The sequence below is a fragment of the Lagenorhynchus albirostris genome, chromosome 5, assembly GCF_949774975.1.
Source record: "Lagenorhynchus albirostris chromosome 5, mLagAlb1.1, whole genome shotgun sequence".
Taxonomy (NCBI): Eukaryota; Metazoa; Chordata; class Mammalia; order Artiodactyla; family Delphinidae; genus Lagenorhynchus; species Lagenorhynchus albirostris.
In genome coordinates, this window is record NC_083099.1 from 92,558,347 (window position 1) to 92,577,638 (window position 19,292).

Below are 19,292 nucleotides of genomic sequence, written 5' to 3' on the forward strand. Positions count from 1 at the left end.
GAACACTTTACTTTCCAGGAAATTACTAAAACCTTTCTTGAACTTACATATATTTGTATCCTGCATCTCTTATTTGAGTAACGTCATTCGAGCAAGTTCTACAGCTGTAATTTGTCAAATAAGTCCATATTCATTATGTTTGCCCTGCCTTATTCTTATGAACTTAACCTTTACTTTTCCAGGCCAAAAAAAAATGTATTATTCAGTATTTCTCCTGTAGAAGCTTGTTTTCTTTGTTCTTGGACTTTTTTAGAAACCATTAAATCATTTTTGCAGATTTGTAACCATAGGTAAGTATAGAGTTACAAGTATGGGCTCACTAAACCTTCATAAAATAATTGTGTTTTGTTTAAGTGTTCACTTGTTTACCATTTTCCCTCAATATGTAAATGAACTACCACAATATAATTATTATCTCTTCCACCAACCACAAATTGTCTTAACTTATTAATTCCATATTTAAATAAAATGGTCAAAGGCAGTGTAGTATGATGTCAAGTGCAATGAACTCAATCAGGAACTCAGTTTCCAGTGAAAGCTGCATTAACTCATATAAATAGGATCAGTAGATATGTAATAGCTTACCTCTTAGGGTAATGCTGTACAATGTACTCAACCTAGTGTTTTCCTAAGTGCTTTTAACTTCAAGGACATGTAGGAGACAAAGCAGGATTTTTCATAAATTACGTAGTTTACATACCATGGTCACATGAACTTGTAAAATGTTTAGAACTCATGAAGTATAAAAAGTGCTACCATATTAAACAGGCCATAGCATAGGCGCTAACCATACCTTCAGATTCATTCATTAAAATAACTGCAGACCATTCTTCACACAAAGGTCTCTGTGTCTTAGACCATGTAATACAGTCACCATGGTCTCAACTAAATGGAGTTGAGAACAGTGCCTGACTACAGGCAGCTATTTTTAGGTGCCAGTGCAAGTCCTATGAAGATAATGATTAATTGATAAAACCATTTCTTCTCTTACAGTTTTGTAAATTACACACACACTTGCACACATACATGCACACACACACGGAAGCTTACAGGTATCGTAGAAACTGAAAAATACTCAAGACAGAGAGGGTACGCAGATGCCACAAGGCAATAAAAGCCATGATTAAACAGAAGCCCCAAGATGGAAAATAGATACAAATGCAGAGAGAAGCAGAGACAGAGAAAAGTTAAGTGTCCAGAATCGCAAGACTCTACAGAGACTGTTGGACTACTACAGCTGTTATCGTGTCCAGAATAAGACTCCACTTTTCTCTGGAACCGGATGACTTAAGTGCTGAGATAAGAAGTGTCCCTGAGTAATTGATAAACCAGCTCATCACCTTAGGAAGCAGCTGTTCCTTGAAATCCAAGAGCATTTAATTAATTTAACCATAGTGTTATACAACTAATGAGGATAATAGAGAGTCAGAAAATAAGCCACATAAGTTCCCTAATATGGATAAAGAAACACATGAGTATATCTGATTTCATTTTATTTAAAATAAATACATCCCTATGCTAAAATTCAACAAAAGTCCATATTTAATACTGATGCTTAAATGTAAGACTGTACTTACTTGTAGACTTGAGTTGGAAATGTGGGGACTTACAAGGTGGATTTGACCCTGAGTAAACTTTTTTTTTTTTGCGGTACGCGGGCCTCTCACTGTCGTGGCCTCTCCCGTTGCGGAGCACAGGCTACAGACGCACAGGCTCAGTGGCCATGGCTCACAAGCCCAGCCGCTCCGTGGCATGTGGGATCTTCCCGGACCGGGGCACGAACCTGTGTCCCCTGCATCGGCAGGCAGACTCTCAACCACTGCGCCACCAGGGAAGCCCCTGAGTAAATTCTTTTGACATCAGAACAAATATGTACAACAGAAGGTGTGCTATCTGTAGAATTGCAATTTAAAAATATGAATTTTGTTCTAAAAGTTCACAAGATCAAATTGTCCCTAGTTAGATACAAAGGTATGTTCCTAAACTTTTGTTTCGTTTTTTAATAAAAGTTCTTTTCTCAGTATACATATGAAGTCTGTGCTACGTTTTTTTGTGCATGTGTTTTGATTTCTGTTTGCATGCCTCTTGAGATTTTGTCTCTTTCTATCTTTGCAATTCTTTTCATTCTCATTATTGCCAAATCACATTCTAACCATGTATCTCAATCTCTGGTTTAACATATTTTTAAAAATTTTTCTCTTCTTTCTTTTTCTTATCTTTATCTTTTTGACAACCTTTTTTTTTTTTTTACAGGTAAAACACAGAATCAGAGAAAGATGCTAAACGGAATGTTACGTTTCATTCTTAACTTTGAAATTCACATAGTAAAAAGTAATAGCACTGATATTGACTTATATTGAGAGAGAAGTTTAGAACTCACTTTCACATGTACAGAATGATGCACATGCATATTCAACTTGAGGACTTAAAGCAAAGGGTAACAGAGGACTTCATATAACAATGATTGCTTTTGAAATATAATAAGCAGGAGAATGTAATGATGGTCTTTTTTATTTTCAGAACATCTTTAATACTGTAGAAATATTTATGTTTCCTTTTTCACCTCACAAATGTTATGAAATACAGGATATCACTGTCAATATTAGGAAATAAGGTCACTGAGAAAAGGAGTGGATGAGCAAGGAATAAAATCGCATAACACCTCATATCTCTTTCCTTCCTTCCTTCCTTCCTTTATGCCTACTGATACAATTTTTTTTCTTAATCTCCAGGAGAACCACTGGTTTTGCTTCAAGAAAAATGAATCCAGACTGAGAGATGATTTCTCTAATTTAGTTCTTTATTATGCTTTAACAAAAAGTAGCATTTTTCTTTGTGTAACAGGAATTAATTGATACAATGATAACAATACTTTGTATATATTTATTTGGGAAATGTCACTTGGTTGATTTCTATTAAGTGTTGCTTTTAATTCTGACTCATAATCATTCATGAAAGAAGCTGTTATCCTCATTCTAACAGTCATCTCTGAGACTAATACTAAAAAAGAAAGAAACGAATTTTTATTGAATTCCTAATGCATGCCAGATATTTTCTCAAAGTGATTTTATTTAATCTGCTCATGCATGCTATGATACATGTATTCTTTTTCTCACTTTTCCAGTTCACAAGTTAGAGATTAAATTCTCACCAATCAGGGGGATCTGCCTCGCCAGTGTCCAAAGGAGTGTGAACTACAATACAATGTCTTCTCAAAAGGAGAAGGTTTGTTTTTGTTTTTAGTAAATTAAGACCGTTTTGTTTTAGTAAATTAAGGCAAATTAAAGTGCTATTAATTTTTTCCACTTCAACTACAATTTATACATTTTCTTAAATCACTGGCTGGATATTCTAAGCTAATATGAACATCTTTGCATTAGATTATTAAACTTAGGCCAATCCACTTGACATGGCCTCCTTTACCATTCACTCAAGTCAGAGCTCATGAATTGATAACATTTGTAGGATTTGACAGCAAATGTAAAAAAAAGGCAGACTGGTCATAAACTTTATTTTAAATCAAAGTAGATATTTTCATGTCCTTGGACAAAAATAAGCCACACATGCTTTTACAAGAACTTTGTAGAGCTGAGTCAAATTCTTGTAAATTTTTTTCTTTAACCAACTTAGTCTGGATAAGCAAGCACTATGTTTCCAAAGATTTATTTTTTATTTTTATTTATGTATTGTTTGCTTGTTATGATTTTACACAACTATTTATAGAACAATTTGGAGCCATCAAATCAAAACAAGTGGAGGTGAAGTTTCAGATGACTTTAATTTCCCTCTGATTCCCAACTGAAACATGATGTTTTGAGGAAGCAGCCAAGAAAGGCACATGTTCTTTTGAGTAGCTGACTTGGAAACTGATCTTAAGAATAGACTAAGAATTTGGTAAAAGAGAAAAGAAAGTAGGACATGTATAATCCTAAGAGATGAGATTCTCATTTTCCTGCCTTCTCTATGGCCATTTTTTTTTTTTTTTTTTTTTTTTTTTGCGGTACGTGGGCCTCTCACTGTTGTGGCCTCTCCCGTTGCGGAGCACAGGCTCTGGATGCACAGGCTCAGCGACCATGGCTCACGGGCCCAGCCGCTCCACGGCTTGTGGGATCCTCCCGGACCGGGGCACAAACCCGTGTCCCCTGCATTGGCAGGCAGATTCTCAACCACTGCGCCACCAGGGAAGCCCCCATTGTTTTTTTAAGTATCTCTTGGACATGGACAATCCTTGTGAATAATTCATCCATGTCACCTGAATCTATAGTCAGGTGTACACATTAATTTAATCTGTCATCTTGAAATACTCAAGGAACAAACTGTTTAAGCAGCATAGCATTGTCAAAGGTTGATTCTTTCAACAACATTTAAATTGTTATTTAGCACATACTTTGTGCTACTTACTGTCAAAAGACACTGGGAGGTAATGGTGTCTTAGTAGTCTATTTAAGCTGCTTATGACAAAACGCCATAGACTTGGTGGCTTATAAACAACAGAAATTTATTTCTCACAGTCTTGAAAGCTGGAAAGTCCAAGATTATGGTGCTGGAGGATTCAGTGTCTGGTGAAGACCCTCTTCTGAGCTGTAGACTGCTGACTTCTCTCTGTGCCCTCTCTGTGAAAGGGTGAGCTAGCTCTCTGGAGCCTTTGTAAAAGGGCATTCATTTCATTCATGAAGATTCTACCCTCATGACCTAATCACCTCCCAAAGGCTTCAGTTCCTAACACTATCACATTGGGCAACAGAATTTCAACATATAAATTTTCAACATATATACACATTCAGACTACATCAAATGGCGAGTAAAAACAGAGAGTGTTCCTCTGTTATAGATTTTACAGTATAGAGGGGATGACAAACATGTAAAATAATAATACAAATAAATGTAAAAATTCAAATAGGACAAGTGAAACAAAGGAGGGGTATATGGTATTACACATTTCTATAAAAGAGGAATTTGGCCTTTTTAGAAAGATCAAGGAACACTTCCATGAAGAAAAGGTTATTGTGCTGAAGAAACTGAAAAAGGAAAAGAGTCAACTAGATAAAGAAAGAAGATAGATTCTTGCCACACTGAAGGAAAAGAATATGCTGTGGTGACAGAGAGCAAGATAAAGAAAAGGTACAGAAAGTCCCACATGCCTGGAGAACAAAGATAGAGGAAGAGTGTGATATGAGTTAAGACTAGAGAAGTAGACAGATCAACACTATGCAGGGCCTGGTAAGCTGTGAGGACAAGTTTTGTCTTTATCCTAAGAGCAATAGAAAGCTCTGCTTCTTCAGAGATGTGACATGATTAAATGTGCTTTAAAAAAATAAAAAAATCACTCTGGTAAAATCTTCAAGAGTTAATTAAAGAGTATCTAGAGTACTAAAAGGTATACTAGTTTAAAGGTGATTGTAATTGAGCAAGGAATTTATTATGGTAGATTAAATGACTGGTGATGGTGGAGATGGAGAGAATATGTTAAGGAGGTGATATTTCATGTAACTTGGTGGTAGGTTGAATGAGAAATCTAAGGAAGAGGGACCTGTCAGGACTGTCAGACTGACTCCCGGTCTCCAGGCTTCTGTAACAGGGTGGATGACGAAGCCAGTCACTGAGGTAAGGAACACTAGAAGAGGGATGAAGAGATGATAAGTTCGGTTTGGGACATATTGAGTTTGAGATGTCTTAAAGAGACTCAAGCGGTCTCAATAGGCATTAGATATATGAATCTAGAGTTTAGAGGAGCAGTTTTTTATAGAAATATAAATGTGTAAGTTATCTGGATAAAGATGTTCACTGAGTTTATAGTTGCAAGAGAAACTTACTCAGGGAGTGAGAAGAGGAACAAGGATAGGCATAGAAGGTAAGCATAACTTCAAAACTTACCATAGATTTTTTTTTTTTTTTTTTTTGCGGTACGTGGGCCTCTCGGTGTTGTGGCCTCTCCTGTTGTGGAGCACAGGCTCTGGACGCACAGGCTCAGTGGCCATGGCTCACAGGCCCAGCCACTCCGCGGCATGTGGGATCTTCCCGGACCGGGGCACGAACCTGCATCCCTTACATCGGCAGGCGGACTCTCAACCACTGCGCCACCAGGGAAGCCCACTTTCATAGGTCCTTTGTCCTCTGTTTCTGCAGTGAGTTTTGAAAGATCTAGACAGGATAAAGCCTTGGAGATTCTTAAGAAAGAAACTTTCATAAAACGTAGCCTCTGGAGTTGAACCCTGCAGTCCTGCTACACATTCCATCTTGCTGTTAAGAATACCTTCTTTCAAAATATAAACAGACCAATCACAAACAGTGAAATTGAAACTGTGATTAAAAATCTTCCAACAAACAAAAGCCAGGACCTGATGGCTTCACAGGCGAATTCTATCAAACATTTAGAGAAGAGCTAACACCTATCCTTCTCAAACTCTTCCAAACTATAGCAAAGGGAGGAATCCTCCCAAACTCATTCTATGAGGCCACCATCACCCTGATACCAAAAACAGACAAAGATGTCACAAAAAAAGAAAACCACAGGCCAGTATCACTGATGAACATAGATGCAAAAATCCTCAGCCAAATACTAGCAAACAGAATCCAACAGCACATTAAAAGGATCATACACTGTGATCAAGTGGGGTTTATTCCAGGAATGCAAGGATTCTTCAATATATGCAAATCAATCAATGTGATACACCATATTAACAAATTGAAGGATAAAAACCATATGATAATCTCAATAGATGCAGAAAAAGCTTTTGACAAAATCAACAGCCATTTATGATAAAAACTCTCCAGAGAGTAGGCATAGTGGGAACTTACCTCAACATGATAAAGACCATATATGACAAACCCCCAGCCAACATCATTCTCAATGGTGAAAACCTGAAACCATTTCTTCTACGATCAGGAACAAGACAAGGTTGCCCACTGTCACCACTATTATTCAACATAGTTTTGGAATTTTTAGCCACAGCAATCAGAGAAGAAAAGGAAATAAAAGGAATCCAAATCAGAAAAGAAGTAAAACTGTCACTGTTTGCAGATGACACGATGCTATACATAGGAAATCCTAAAGATGCTACCAGAAAACTACTAGAGGTAATCAATGAATTTGGTAGAGTAGCCAGATACAAAATTAATGCACAGAAATCTCTTACATTCCTATACACTAATGATTAAGCATCTGAAAGAGAAATTAAGGAAACACTCCCATTGACCATTGCAACAAAGAAATAAAATACCTAGGAATAAACCTACCTAAGGAGACAAAAGACCTGTATGCAGAAAACTATAAGACACTGGTGAAAGAAATTAAAGATGATACAAAGAGATAGAGAGATATACCATGTTCTTAGATTGGAAGAATCAATATTGTGAAAATGACTATACTACCCAAAGCAATCTATAGATTCAATGCAATCCCTATCAAACTACCAATGGCATTTTTCACAGAACTAGAACAAAAAAATTCACAATTTGTATGGAAACGCAAAATACCCTGAATAGCTAAAGTAATCTTGAGAAAGAAAAACGGAGCTGGAGGAACTCCCGGACTTCAGATTATACTACAAAGCTACAGTAATCAGGATAGTGTGGTACTGGCACGGAAACTGAAATATAGATCAATGGAACAGGATAGAAAGCCCAGAGATAAACCCACACACATATGGTCAACTTTTCTTTTATAAAGGAGGCAAGAGTGTACAATGGAGAAACTACAGCCTCTTCAATAAGTGGTGCTGGGAAAACTGGGCAGCTACATGTAAAAGAATGAAATTAGAGCACTTCCTAACACCATACACAAAAATACACTCAAAAAGGATTAAAGACCTAAATGTAAGGCCAGACACTATCAAACTCTTAGAGGAAAACATAGGCAGAACACTCTGACATAAATCACAGGAAGATCCTTTTTGACCTACCTCCTTGAGAAATGGACATAAAAACAAAAATAAACAATTTGGACCTAATGAAACTTAAAGGTTTTTCATAGCAAAGGAAACCATAAGCAAGATGAAAACACAACCCTCAGAATGGGAGGAAATATTTGCAAATGAAGCAACTGATAAAGAATTAATCTCCATAATACATAAGCAGCTCATGGAGCTCAGTAACATAAAAACAACCCAATCCAAAAATGGGCAGAAGACCTAAATAGACATTTCTCCAAACAAGATATACAAATTGCCAGCAAACACATGAAAAGATGCTCAACATCACTAATCATTAGAGAAATGCAAATCAAAACTACAATGAGGTATCACCTCACACCGGTCAGAATGGCCATCATCAAAAAATCTACAAACAATAAATGCTGGAGAGGGTGTGGAGAAAAGGGAACCCTCCTACACTGTTGGTGGAAATGTAAATTGGTACAGCCACTATTGAGAACAATGTGGAGGTTCCTTAAAAAACTATAAATAAAACTACCATATGACCCAGCAATCCCACTACTGGGCATATGCCCTGAGAAAACCATAGTTCAAAAAGACACATGCACCCCACTGTTCACTTCAGCACTAATTACAGTGGCCAGGACATGGAAGCAACCTAAAGGTCCATCAACAGAGGAATGGTTAAAGAAGATATGGTATATATATACAATGGAATGTTAGTCGTAAAAAGGAACGAAATTGGGTCATTTGTAGAGACATGGATGGGCCTAGAGACTGTCATACAGAGTGAAGTAAGTCAGAAAGAGAAAAACATATATCGTATATTAGCACATATATGTAGAATCTAGAAAAATGGTATATGTGATCTTATAAAACAGAAATAGAGACACAGAAGTAGAGAACTAACATATGGATACCAAGGGGGAAAGGAGAGGAGGTGGGCTTAATTGGGAGATTGGGATTGACATATATACAGTATTGATACCATTTATAAAATAGATAACTAATGAGAACCTACAGTATATCTCAGGGAACTCTACTCAGTGCTCTGTGGTAACCTAAATGGGACAGAAATCCAAACAGAAGGGGGATATATATATATATATGTATAGCTGATTCACTTTGCTGTACAGTAGAAACTAACACAACATTATAAAGCAACTATACTCCAATAAGAATTAATTTAAAAAGTAAAAAATTAAAAAAAATAAATACTATTGTAAATCACATCCGTTCTCTTTTATGCTTTGTCTATAGGCTGATGCAAATACAGAAATCAATGAAAAATGCTGAAGTTGTTATAGCTATGTATTAGTTATCTGTTGCTTCATAACAAATTATCACAAACTTAGTGGCTTAAAATAATACACATTGTTATCTCACAGTTTCTGTGGGTCAGGCATTTGTGCACAGATTAATTGGGTTCTCTGCTTCATCATCTTACATGGATGCCATCAAGTTATTGGCCAAGACTGTGGAAGAATCTGCCTCAAGCTCACATGGTTGTTGGTAGAATTCTGTTCCTTGCATGTTTTAGCCCTGAGAGTCTCAGTTTCTTGCTAGGATTTGGCCAATTACTACCCTTAGTTGCTCACAGTAGGGGCCTCTCCAGAGAGCAGCTCACATCATGGCAGTATACATCATCAAAGCCAGGATGGGAGAGAGTACGTTAGCAAGACATACATTGCAGTGTTCTATAATGTAATCGTGGAACTGATATCCTATTACTTTTGCCATTTGTTTATTAATTAGTAGTAAGTCACAGTTCTTTATTCAAGGGGGTAGGTTTACACAAGACCATGAGTACCAGGAGGCAAGAATAATTGCGGAGCCTCTTCAAGTTTTCCCACCACAAGCTATATAAATTTTTTCTTTGCTGCACCTACTGATTTGATTATGTCCCTTTCTTTTATAATTTTTTCCAAAGTTTATAATTCTTCTTTTACGTGTACTATCTTTATTCTTCTCCCCGAAATGTGATATCCAGTCAAATTTTGTGTTGAGTTTTGTTTTCCAGAGATCTTCTTCTTGGGGATCTCTACCTCCTACTTCTATTTGGACTAGGCAATCACTAGGTTTGTTACAACAAACTAGGGCTTGTATTCACTATTTTTCTGTCAGTTCCATCTTTTACTTTTGCTGCAGCACCTCTTCAATCTAGACATGTTCAGCCTATAGGTATTTATTGGGTGGCTACCATGTGGCAGGTACTGTCCTAGGCTCTTGATATCCAGTAGTGAAAAAGAAAAGTAAAGATTCCTGTACTTGTGGAACTTATATTCTATTAGAGAGAGACAGGCAATATACAAAGTAAATGAGAAGACTGTATAGTTTGTCTGATGTCGATAGATATTTAGAAGGAAAATAAAGAAGTGGAAGAAGGATAAGAAGGATAAGGTTTGCCTATGCATGGGAAAGTGTTAGAAAGGTAACCAGTTAAATTTTAAACAGGGTGGGCAGGGAAGATCTCTCTGAGAAGAGGATATTTGAGCATAGACCTGAAGGAGGTGAGGGAATGAGCTATGTATGGGTATCTAGGAGAGCTCTCTAAGCAAAGTGAATCATGATACAAAGTGTCCTTACATTGAGGTAATGGTGCTGTATACCACGTCACACTGCCATCTCAATCAAACTGATGGGATCAGGAATCATTGCCTGAACCAAAGTATCCAATAAATGTCTTTGCAGAAAAACTCTGCAGAATGGAAATGTTCTATGCTCGGATGGGACTGACTCACCCAATCAGATCTTCTAAGGGAGAATCTGACCATGGCACACACAGAGAAGGATTGAAGAGAGTACGGTGTTGGAGAGGGAATCATCAGAGGCTAAGAGGCAACAGCACTAATGATAAAGCAGGAGCGGAGCAGTGGAGAAGCAAAAAGTTGAAAAATAAGCAGAACAGGAGGCAAGCAGAGACAATAGAAGTCTGAAACTAGAAAATGCTTAACTCCCGAGTCGCTGATAGTAGAGTAGTGTGAACAGCGTCCATGTCTCCCCAACTTCTGACAGATTTGTTTCCTCTATTTCTTCTGTTTTTTACCATAAAACTCTGTTTTCTGAGGTAACTGAAGCTGTCTATGTCTTGCAACAAAAAGAACCACTAACAACAAAGCAATTCTTTCTGCTTTCCTTAATTAGCTGAATTCTTTATTTAATTATTACTTTAATTCAACTTAAAAACAAAAAATTCAAGACAGGTTTGGTGTATGTACATTTTCAGCAGCACGAAAAGCTGCTAACTTGTAAGCATCCACTTGCTTTTTCTCTCTTGGGGACGTCTAAGAGGTGTCTTACCCCCACCCCACCAAAGGTGTCCCTATATCAAAGTGAATTTTAGTGGGGTTTTTTGTTTGTTTGTTTTTTTGCAGTACGCGGGCCTCTCACTGTTGTGGCCTCTCCCGTTGCAGAGCACAAGCTCTGGACGCGCAGGGTCAGCAGCCATGGCTCACGGGCCCAGCCACTCCACAGCATGTGGGATCCTCCCGGACCGGGGCATGAACCCGTGTCCCCTGCATCGGCAGGCGGACTCTCAACCACTGCGCCGCCAGGGAAGCCCAATTTTAGTGTTTTTCAGACTGATTTTTCAGGTTCTTGTCTATTCCTGTGCCTATGCTTGTGGTTGAGATTGTAGATGTATGGCCCCTGTATATTTCTACTAGACTATTAGCAAACATGTTTCCCACACTCTTTCACATCATTGCTGCCTTGAATCTGAATCCATTAGAGCAACTGTGGGAGATGAGTGTGCACTCCCACCTTGGGCAGTTGTCACTCTAACCTCTCTCTCTCTCTTTCTCCATTAGAACCTCAAGGCATACTGATCGTGAATTTTCTACTCTAAGAGATTAATGTATTTATAATATCTTGCAGCACAAATTAGACCAGTGAGTGCATGACTGTTGCACTTTAAATAGTCCGTTACTTAAAGACAGGAGCAATTGCCGATCGCTAGCTGTGAAGCAGTGCTTTACATTTGTACATTTAAATTGCTCCGTGTTCCAGCGGGATAAGTAAAATAAAACATCATTCCTTTTCCTGTTTTCTTTCTGGTAAATTTTTACCTTTCATGTTACAACAGTTGTGGAATAACTGCCCCTAATAAAATGTGCTTAAGTGTGGTAATTTAGCAGAAACATGCATGTTAGTCACAGGAGTCGACTTTTAGCAGTCCACATTTTTCCTCATGAAAAGAACTAAGTAAAATTATGATAACAGAATGTAACACATGCCGCAATTATTTTGCTAAGCTCAGCCTCTGAAGTGCCAAAAAAGTCTATGAAATTTTAAAAATCATACTTAAGCAGTTTTTTACTCATTTTGGAGGATTCTCTCATCCACGGTTTCTTGTTTTTTAAATCTGGCTGATTATAAAGCAGTTTTTGCACTCATAAATTCCTTGATCTGTTAGTATTATATTGTTAAACTCTTGCTGTTGCAACTTTATGCACTGAATTTTAGGTAATGGTGAAATGACTTTCCTATTTATTAATCCAAAATCTTGAATTCTCCAGAGCATTGACTTAAATCATCATTTCCATAGTTGCAGAATTTCTATCGTAGACAATGTCCTTGAAATTATATCAACTCACTAGGAGAGAATTACTGGTTCACAAGGGAGAAATTCTGTCAGGACCAAAGCCAAGATCCCGAGGGGTATAAACCCTATTTTTATGTGAACATATTTGAAGAGGCAAATAGGCAGAGGAATAAGAGAATAGGAGGTAGATGGTCTAAATGAAGCTGAGGGCTTTAGAGTGATAGATTAATATGTAAAACTATCTGTGCTAGTTAAATCAGTTGATTAGATCCCCCTGGTAATGCACCGAAGGTTTCTGGTTAGATATTTGCATGGGTCACTGAGTTTTGCACAGTGGATAAAAACCGTTTCACAGACACTCCTCTAACTTCAACACACCATCTTGTAAGTATGAGGTGATGGGGCAAAAATATCTGATGGTCCCACACAATCTCAGTCACATCCATGGATGACAACCCCAAGTGCTGGTCCCACTGAGAGTGGCCAGTAGCCTTTTGTTCCTATGGAAACACGTAGTTAATATTGTCAGAATATCCAAGTTCCACTGTATACTCACCTAGCGGGCACTTAACAACTATTTGTTGAATAAAGAATGATTCTACGAGCTCTCATAAAGCAGTCAATTACATGGGTACCTGCTGAAATAGAGAAGGTAGTCAAAAAGGAAGGACAGGAACAGAGGTAAGGGATGGGGGTAGAAGAAGAAGCCTGAGAAAGCCTTCCAGAATTTTGCCTGAATAGCCTTTTGCTTGCTCTATATAAGCAATGTTGAGGGAGAGGTGAGATGAAGTGTTCGGGATGGTGGCGACCACATAAGCAAAGGCCCAGGGTAAAAAGAGCTCTCATATTTTAGGACTGGATAATCTTGTCATTAAAGATAATAACGTCCCTAGCTGTTGTACCTTTCATACTATCTTAAGTTAACTTCAAGTTATTTTCAGGGAATCAGGAAACATACAGAGAAAAATACATCCATTTGAAGCTAAAATTACAGATGATTCTGCCTTTAAAAAATCCTTTGACATATACACTACAATATATAAATATATACTACAATATATAAAATAGATAACTAATAAGGACCTACTGTATAGCACAGGGAACTCTTCTCAATACTCTGTAATGGCCTATATAGGAAAATAAAAAGAATGGATATATGTATATATAGCTGATTCACTTTGCTATACATCTGAAAGTAACACAATATTGTAAATCAACTATACTCCAATAAAAATTTTTAAAAATATATGCACGTACAGGGAACTATATTCAGTATCCTGTGATAAACCATAATGGAAAAGAATATGAAAAGGAATGTATATATATGTATTACTGAATCACTTTGCTGTACAGTAGAAATTAATACAACATTGTAAATCAACTATAATTCAATAAAATAAATTTTTTTTTAATGTGAAAAAAAAATCCTTTGGTCTATATCTATATAGATTTACCTTGGATTTACCATGAATTTTCTTATATTTGTCATGGAAATACCATGGAAATTTACCAAATTACCATGCAAATTACCATGGAAGTTACCAAATTTACCATGGATTTTCTTATATTTGCTTTGTTCCCACCCTTCCCCACCTTTTAAACTAGCACCAATATAACAAATTAGAATAATAGTATGATAAGAATAATCACCTGATTGACTGTTCTTCCTTCTTTACTAATTATATTGTGTTTTATTAAGATATAATTGAGGGCTTCCCTGGTGGCGCAGTGGTTGGGAGTCCGCCTGCCGATGCAGGGGACAGGGGTTCGTGCCGCGGTCCGGGAGGATCCCACATGCCGCGGAGCAGCTGGGCCCGTGAGCCATGGCCGCTGCGCCTGAGCGTCCGGAGCCTGAGCGTCCGGAGCCTGTGCTCCGCAACGGAAGAGGCCACAACAGTGAGAGGCCCGCGTACTGCAAAAAAAAAAAAAAAAAAAAAAGATATAATTGATATATAATATTGTGTTATTTTAAGGTGTACAACATAATGATTTGATATATGCAAATATTGGGAAATGACTATCACAATAACTTTGGATAATATCCATCACTGGATACAGTTACAAATTTTTGTGTGTGATGAGAACTTTTAAGATCTACTTTCTTAGCAACTTTCGAATATACATTACGGTATTGTTAACTAGAGTGACCATGCTGTACATTATTACATCCCCAGAACTTACTCATCTTATAAGTGGAAGTTTGTACCTTTTGACCACTTTACGCTCATCCACACACACACACACACAGCCCCCACCTAGCAACCAACAATCTCTTCTCTGTTTCTATGAGTTTGGATTTTTAAGATTCTGCATATGTGTCATCTAGTAATTGTCTTTCTCTGTCTGACTTATTTCACTCAGCATAATGCCCTTGAGGTCCATTCATGTTGACACAAATGGCAAGATTTCCATCTTTGTATGGCTGAATAATATTCCATTGTAAGTGTATATATATATACACACACACACCACATTTTCTTTATTCATTCATCAGTCAGTGGACACTTAACATTGTATATTTCTGTACCTTGGCTATTGTACATAATGCCGTGATAAACATGGGAGTGCAGATATCTGTTCAAGATAGTGATTTGGTTTCCTTGGGACATATATAGTCAGAAGTAGAATTGCTGAATCATATGGTAGTTCTATTTTTAAGATTTTGAGGAATTTCCATACTGTTTTCCATACTGGCTGCAGCAATTTACATTCCCACCAACAGTGCACAAGCGTTCTGTTTTTTCTACATCCTTGCCAACACTTGTTATTTCTTATCTTTTTGATGACAGCCATTTAACAGATATGAGGTGATATCTCATAGTTTTGATTAGCACTTCCCTGATGATAAGTGACGTTGAGCACTTTTTCTAGTGCCTGTGGGCCATTTGTATGAGTTCCTCTGCCCATTTTTAGATCAGATTGTTTTTTTGCTATTGAGTTGTATGGGGTCCATATAAATATTTTGGATATTAACCCCTTATCAGATATATAATTTGCAAATGTGTTCTCTCTTTCTGTAAGTTGCCTTTTCCTTTTGTTAATAGTTTCCTTTGCTGTGCAAAAGCTTTTTATATCAATGTAGTCCCACTTGTTTAGTTTGCTTTTGTTGCCTTTGCTTTTGGAGTCAAATGTAAAACAAACAAACAAAAAAAACCCAAAAAACAAAAAAATATCATTGCCAAGGAGTTTACCCTCTATGTTTTATTCTAGGATTTTTATGGTTTTAGATCTTACATTCAAGTCTTCAGTTCATTTTGAGTTGATTTTTGTGTATGGTGTAAGATAGTGGTCCAGTATCATTCTTTTGCCTGTAACTTTCCAGTTTTCCAACCACAATTTACTGAAGGGACTATCCTTTCCCCATTGTATATTCTTGGCAACTTTATCATAAATTAGTTGACCATATATGCATGGGTATATTTCTGAGATCTCTATTCTGTTTCCTTGATCTCTTTGTCTATTTTTATGCCAAATAATTACTGTTTTGATTACTCTAGCTTTGTAATATAGTTTGAAATCAGGGAGCATGGTGCCTCCAGCTTTGTTCTCTTTCTCATAGTTATATCATTGCATTGTGTAATTAATTAAATAGTAGAATTAATGAGAATAAATTTTACTTTATGACTTTTCCCTTTAACATAAATAATAGTCAGGCCACCTGAGATTGTCAATTTTCTCTTTAGGAAGTAACAGACTGGTGGAAGGAGAGGCTCTTGGTTTTGTCAGCATTTCCTATGTGGCAGATTCAATGGAAAAATAAATTAACACCTAGGATATTCTTGAGCAAATGACTGCTGTAGTCCTGTATCGTGACTCCAATTTTTAATATTTAATTTTTGGATGTGTTTATTTTAAGACATTACAATTTATTTAAAATCATAATGAATTCTAGAAATGAAAAGTTATATTCTTCCTATATTAATTGCCTTACAAATTTGATTTTATCACATATTGTACACATTAATCTTATTTAATTACAATAACCCTAGGATTTAAGACCTTATATTAGGTTTTTTTTTTCTTTTTAAATCAAGAAGAAATTGAAAAAGTTGTTAAAGAACATTCAACAGGTTAGTGATGAATCGAAGATTCACAACCAGCTTTACTTGGAAAAAGATCTAAGTCTTGTTCATTACATTACCACATGTTTTAAAAATGAAAAGTATGATGTATGTATGTTTGGGAATCATTTATCTTGATGTGACTTTGGTTGGAAAGAATTTGTGTAAAATTAGTGTTTGGAGACACAAAAGGTTTTTAGTTCCTCAGATTAACAAAAAAACAGTAGATGGAAAATAAAGCTATGGAAGGAACATGCAGACAACCAAGACACTAGAAGTTTCAATATGTGGCAAAATCAAGGTGTTTGATGGTAGTCTCCTAGAGATTTGTCCTTTGTCCTGTAGCGATTGCTCCTTGCCCTCAGTCCTCACATTCCAATAGTGAAAGAGGTTTTTCATAGGTATTGTCTTTGATTCTGCTATATTTGTGTATTATTTACAAGTATATATATTGGAGGAAAAACTTTTCCTCTACTCTCTTAAGTTCTGAACCAAATTAAACTGACAAATGATAGTTTAACAGGAGAAAAGAAACACCCATTTTATTTTTAATGTTATGTGTCAAGGAACTGCACAGGAAAAAAAAATGAAAGCCCCAAAACACAGTTAGATTTAGAGGCTCACATACCATTTTATTTAACAAAGGGCAGTAAATTGTGGAAAAGTGACCAGACAAAGGAAAAAAGGCTTGGGGCTTCTAGGAGTGGTAAATTGTAGGAAAGTAAATCTAGTGGGGAAGCTAATGGTAGATAAGGGTTATTCAGTAAAGTTTATTTATTCAAACTCATCTTGGTTCCATCTCCATCTCTGGTGATGTGTTGTTTTCCTCTTTTTGTACAGTTTTTTTTTGGGGGGGTGGCGGAGGGGCGACACCTTCACAAGGGCAATTTATTCTCTGCTTCTAGGTAGGTAGGGGGAGGAGAGAGAGCTCTTCCTGTGTCTGTTCTCAATTGCCTTTAGCTCAAAATAATCCTTATGACAAAATTGCATATTTTAGAATAGCATATTCTGATCCCCTTCATACACAAGCTTCCACATGAAGTTCAGAAACAGTAATATTTTCTTACAGATCTACTCTGTCCCCAAATATTAAACTCAGGTGACATTCCTTTTCCAGCTTGACTTTGCAACATTCACTTCAAGAAACTTTATTATGTTGTTAGTTGAGAAGTCCATTTTACTCCTGGATTGAAGGGAACAGTTTGGATGATAATGAATATGTATTCTAAAAGTAAAAGGATTATAATAGAAGGCCTCGGTTCACAAAGCCTTAAATATTTATATCTGTTCCTTTGTAGAAGAGGTTTGCCAGCCCCTTGTCTAGAGGTTGGATTCACTCAAAAGAGATTTTCTGTTTGGACTTAAGAAAATACTTCAGAATGTTTAAAAACAATAACAACCAGAAAAACTTATATTAATCTTTCTCTTTCCTGAACTTAAGTAGCAACTTACAATTTGGCATGCTTTTTAGGCATTGGGATATTCGTGTGTTATAGTGTGTGTATGCGTGTGTGCATGTGTCTATAGAATTTAACCTCATCTTAGCTCTTCAACAGATTTCAGGCTTAGAGAAGGCAGAGAATTATTTCATAAACTTATTTCATTTACCAGGAATGATAATGTTTTGATATTAATCAAAATGTTGATTAATGAGCACTATATAAATAAATGATTAAAGGAAATGAAAAATTTAAATCAATCTTAAGTCTTATGCAAAATACGTATGTTTAATGATCATGCATATTTACATCAAAATGAAAATTCTTATCTTCAGCTCCCTGAAGACTCAAGAATTCTCAGTGAGACGAAAACAACTATAAGTGGACAGAACTAGAACTTCAGTAAAAAGCCCCTATTGAGACCTGACTCAGTCCTCACCTCCTATGTGACCAAGGCAAATTACTACATCCTTCTGAGTCTTTTTTCCCAGGTAGCTTGAAGTGGATGATCTCTAAGTTTCCATCAAATTCTGAAAATCTGTGACTAGTAATGGTAAGCTGTCCTACCAGCAAGTTGTGTTTCTGGTCATAGGCATTATTATTTAAAGGGATACTACTTAGATACCTTTTCTGCAAAATATCAGTTAACTGATGAAACTGAAATCATTCTGTTTTAATTCCCAATGAAGTGATATGAACAAGTGTTTTTAGTGTGTAGGGAGAGGGTAGCAAGGGGGTGGGAGGGAGGCCAGACCCAATGTGATGTACTTTTAGTAAGGAAACAAAGCGTCTTGCAGTGAGGCCTCTGTACCACAGAAATGCATACATGGATTTATTTTTATGCAAATGTAGCTATCAGCTTACACACTATAATACACTTGGTAAAGAATAAGTCAATGAAAAAATATTCCCTCCTAAAATTTGTTAGATCATCACACAAACCAAGAAAAACTTTTTTTGTTGTTTTTTGGTTCTGTTTTTGGGTTTTTTGTAGAGCCTTTGGGTTAATGAAACGTAGCCAGTTACAGTGATCTTGCTGTTTTTCTTCTCTCCGCTGAGCACAGTTTACTTGCTGTCTTATCCAAGGCAGAGTTTGCCAAGACCACTGAGCAAGTCTGATGTAGAGAACTTTAATATGGCTAGAAAATACTCCGCATTGAACAAGGGTCTGTGTCAGGCTCTAAGACTAGCCATATTTCCTTTCTCAGATGTTTTTTCTTTCTTCCTGGAGTCACCGAGTCTTTGCTTCCTTGAGTCTTCAGGTTATCAGGAATTTTCGGAGAAGATAAGTGGTTCCTCTGGTTAGGTAGTATGCCTCAGTGCTGATCCTCAGCCAGTCTTGGATTCAGTGTGTCCTATGGAAAGACTTTTCACTTGC

General features: G+C 36.8%; 1 long non-coding RNA gene across 1 annotated transcript in view; it reads left to right on the forward strand.

The window, feature by feature from the left end:
- Window positions 1-19,292, forward strand: part of LOC132520626 (uncharacterized) — a 92,544-nt gene that overhangs the window by 62,134 nt on the left and 11,118 nt on the right. The window contains exons 2-3 of the long non-coding RNA XR_009540587.1: window positions 3,125-3,225; window positions 4,512-4,623. This is a non-coding gene — a long non-coding RNA (uncharacterized LOC132520626). The remainder of the gene's footprint in view (window positions 1-3,124; window positions 3,226-4,511; window positions 4,624-19,292) is intronic.